This window comes from Tupaia chinensis, unplaced genomic scaffold (assembly GCF_000334495.1).
Source record: "Tupaia chinensis unplaced genomic scaffold, TupChi_1.0 Scaffold000573_1, whole genome shotgun sequence".
Taxonomy (NCBI): Eukaryota; Metazoa; Chordata; class Mammalia; order Scandentia; family Tupaiidae; genus Tupaia; species Tupaia belangeri.
Genome location: NW_006160087.1, coordinates 1812348 through 1816261, shown reverse-complemented (window position 1 = coordinate 1816261; position 3914 = coordinate 1812348). Strand labels below are relative to the sequence as shown.

Here is a 3914-nt window from a genome sequence, read left to right as displayed (position 1 = left end):
TATATTTTTATTTTTTAAATAACAATTTTAAAATAAATAAAAATATTTTTATTTTTAAAATAAAAAATGTTTAAGTAACAATTTTTAAAATAACAAATAAGACCTAGTTTTATTTATTTCTTCCATGTGCTGGAGAGACAGAGACAGAGACACAGAGACAGACAGATGCACTCCCCAACAGAGGGTCTCAACACCACAACACACTCCCAGCCTGAGCCAGCTCCAGACTGTGAGCACACACATGCCCAGCACACTCAGGGAGGTCTCCAGACATGAACCTGGGACCTTCCCACGTGGGCCAGCCTTGCAGAGCATCAGGTCTTACGGCTGCACCACTGCCTGGCTCCTACCTCATCTCAACAACCGTCTTTGTTATTAGCTCCATCTTACAGCCGGGGAAGCCAAGGCTTAGGGAGACAGCAATCGCTCGATGCCCCCCCAGTCGGGGAGGTGGCAGCGCTGGGCCTCAGACACGTGCAGCCCGGCTGGAGCTAGAAGCTGCCATCACTGTGCTGTCCCCTGCGGGTAACATGAGGGCTCCTAGAACCGCAGTGTGGCTGTGCTATTTAGTCTTCCTACCCTTCTTGGGCGGGTGGTGGCATTAATTTTTGCTATTTCCCAATGAGGACCAAGACACAGAGATGACAAATTGTCTTTGCAGAATCCCAGTGGGAAAGGGGCCAAGCCTGGGGTCGAAATGAAAACTGCCAAATCCAAAACCCCCACCTGCCTGCTGAAGTCTCATGGCACCGTGCACCCATCAGTCCCAAACTGGTCCCACCGGCCACTGTCCCCACTCTGTGTGGTTATTGGAGCATCTCGTCCCCCAGAGGGAGCTCTCTGAGGGCAGGGTCCTTGGTGAGTTTTGCTTATCACCCAGTGCCCACCACAAGGCAGGTGTCCAGTTCATTCGTGTGGACCCAGCGAGCGGATTCCTCCAGAGCCACTGAGCTGGCCCCCGGGCACCAGGAACACTCCCGGCTCTCGCAGCCCTGCTGAGGGTATTGCCAGGGTTCAGGACATTGGGCTCAGGCTGTCTTTACCTCAGGGGCCATAGGAGGGCGCCAGCGCGCAGCCCACCAGCAGGGGGTGCCTGTGCTACGGCCATCGCACAGACTGGAGTCACAGGTATACTGGCCCTTCCCATATCCTTCTCCCCTCTGGAAAGGCCACTTTGGGACCTGCTCCCCGAGGACAAGCACTCCGAGGACAGAGCCCTCTCAGTACTGAGGCGCAAAGCGTGAAGGGTCTAAGCCGACTGGTGATCGCATTCCCTCTAGCAGATACTGGTTTAGTGAGAAGCATGTGACCCAGTCGTAGCCAGCAGGACTGAGCCGAGGTCCGATGAGGAAGCTTCAGACCTTTAAAGACGAATACAAGCAGACACCTTCATTGAACACCGTGTGTCTGTGGGCGGTGGCAGGCGCTGCTGCACCCATCTTGTGACCGTGAGGTAAGGCATTGCCAGCATGTGAAGGAGGCCGGCACCTCTCCGCAGACATCACTGAGCTGCTGAATTTCCAGACCCCAGGACTTCTCTCCCTTGTTATTCTGTGGGAAATAACCCATGTTTAGTTAGGGCTTCTGCTCCTCACTCTCAAAACCTCCTGATGGGCACCCAGGGAGCCTGTGGCTCTGGGGGCCTTTTGTCTAATGGTTTGGCTGCATGGAGTTTTGGTTCCTCATCCCAGTGTGGAAAGGGTCCAGAGGCTGGAAACGGCGTTTGAAAGTTTCTCCCTCAAATGCGTGCCCTCATTCTCCCATTCAAAACTGCGAATATGCAAAAGTAGGTTTTTACTCTCAGTTCACCGAGAAGGAACTGCAGTGCCAGGAACTGCAGTGCCGTTAGGCTGGCTTCTCCAGGGCCGCGGGCCAGGCTCCTTATTGCCCACAGGATAAAATCCAAACTCCAGGACGTGGCGTTTATGCCCTTCAGGACCCTCGGTCCTTCCTACCCTCCTCGGCTTCACATTTCACTCTTCTGGCCTCCCAACCTCACTCCAGGCTCCGGCCAGGACGGACACCTTCATCTAGAGCCCCCGAGCTATTGGAGGCCCCAGGGCGCGGCAGGGTGCCGGGGTCCAGAGCGCGGCCTCTGGGCCAGGGTTCGAGTGTCACCCCATCACTTCCTCGCTACAGAGCTATCAAGCACCTTCTCCCCTCTGCACCAGGGCCTGTTCAATAGCCCCACCACGCACGGCTGCTGTGGGATTAAATGAACCCCTCAGGCCAAGGCCTGGCACGTGGCAAGTACTCCACGAGTCCTGTGCATTTTATTATTATCTCCGCACTAGAAGCCCTTGGCACCCTTCAGGCCCTTGGCAAGTGTTTGTTGAAAGAATGAATGGAGCAGTGGGACTCAGGTGACCCAGAACACAGCCCCCAGGGCACGGATGGTGGCCCGAAGGGAGCCGCCAAAGCCCTGGAATCAGACAGTGAGCTCAAAGCCTAGCTGGTGACCTCAGACAAATCACTTCCCCTCCCGTACCTCCATCTGCAAAATGAGGAAATCAACACCTACCCGAGGATTGTTCTGTCTGGAAAGCTCCCTGGCACCGGGCCCAGCACACCCGATTCCTCACCACTCCTCCACCCCCGCCTCCTCCATGGCATCACTTCTGCCAAGGCCTCATCAGAAGAAAGACTGGGGGAACTGGCTTCTGTCCACGGAAAATCACGAAAGATAAAGTTGTCTCTGTGATTTAAGGACCCCCCCCCACCTCTTACTGTCCAGATCCCCCAACCATCCAGGGACCTTTGAACTCACTCAACTTTGGCAGGAAATGGACCCCCCACAGCAGAGAGAGAGAGAACGGGTCCTCCCAGCCTGCTTCTCGCGGAGCAAGAGGAAGCCAGAGGGACCAGAGGAACGGGGAGGTTCTGGGCGAGCACTGTGGCCCGGATGCTGGGCCCGTCGCCACTGGCTCCCTGTGCGACCTTGGCCAAGGCTGCGTCTTCCAGGACTCTGTGGGCCATCCGTCCCATGTGGCCGGGCTCCGTGACCTCTGAGGTCCCTTCCGGAGCAGGCATTCTGGGATGCAGGAAGCAGACTCCTCAGCTGCCAGGGAGATCAAAGGGTGAGTTCCCAGAGGAGGCCTCCCCGCTGCCTGCCCTCCCAGCAGCTCCGGCTTCCTGCTCTGCTAGAGCCTGCTGTGTAGCTCTGGGAACAGCTGGGGCCGACACTGGGCCTGGGCCTCCTCACTCCCCGCCCCAGGCCAGGGTCATAGGTCTGAGATACCCGACTCCATTTTCCTCTGTTGGCTGCCTGTGATGGAGGCAGCATGCTGTGTAGTCTACACCGCACTGTGGAAATGCCTGGCTCTACCCGAGGGCCTGGGGGAGCTTCCCTTTCACCCCTCCAGAGCCTCCCAGAACTCTGTCTGGGTCACAGCCATCCTCTGCGCTTTGTCTGGCCCCTAAGGCTGACCACACCTGCTTTGCCTGAATCCCCACCCTCACCTCCTGGCTGGTTGGGCCCCTCCTGTACTGCTCCATGTTCCCTGCACACAGAGGCTGGCCTGCCTCACCCCACCCCACCGCCCAGCACTCGGGGCCTCTCCTGTCTCCCTTGCACAGCCTCTGGGGGGGACATCATTGCCGTCTTCACTCTAAGAGAGGAAGCAGACTTGGAGAGTCCTAGTGAGGGCCGGCTCCTCTGCACACCCAGGGGCTGATGGAGAAAAGAGGATCCGATGATACTCGTTAAAGCTCGGCCAGGCAGGCTGGATTCGGGACACCATGAGAGGTGAGGGCCCACCCTAGCAGGGCCCGGTCGGGGAGGGACTGGGCTCAGTTCTGAGCACGGCAGGGACGGGGGTTTATAGCCATGGCGCAGAGCGGGGTCAGCGGGCAGAAAACTACTAAGAGGAAGCTCTGAGCGGGGGGGGGGGGGGGGGGAGCGTCGGAGAGCGAGA

At 57.5% G+C, this 3914-nt stretch overlaps 1 long non-coding RNA gene across 1 annotated transcript; it reads right to left on the bottom strand.

The window, feature by feature from the left end:
• Positions 1-336: 336 nt before the first annotated feature.
• Positions 337-2968, bottom strand: LOC114009609 (uncharacterized). Its single transcript, XR_003550995.1, has 3 exons — positions 2768-2968; positions 2522-2660; positions 337-1551 (listed from the first exon to the last, which is right to left on the bottom strand). It is a non-coding gene; the product is annotated as an uncharacterized LOC114009609 (long non-coding RNA).
• Between the last annotated feature and the right edge of the window lie 946 nt (positions 2969-3914).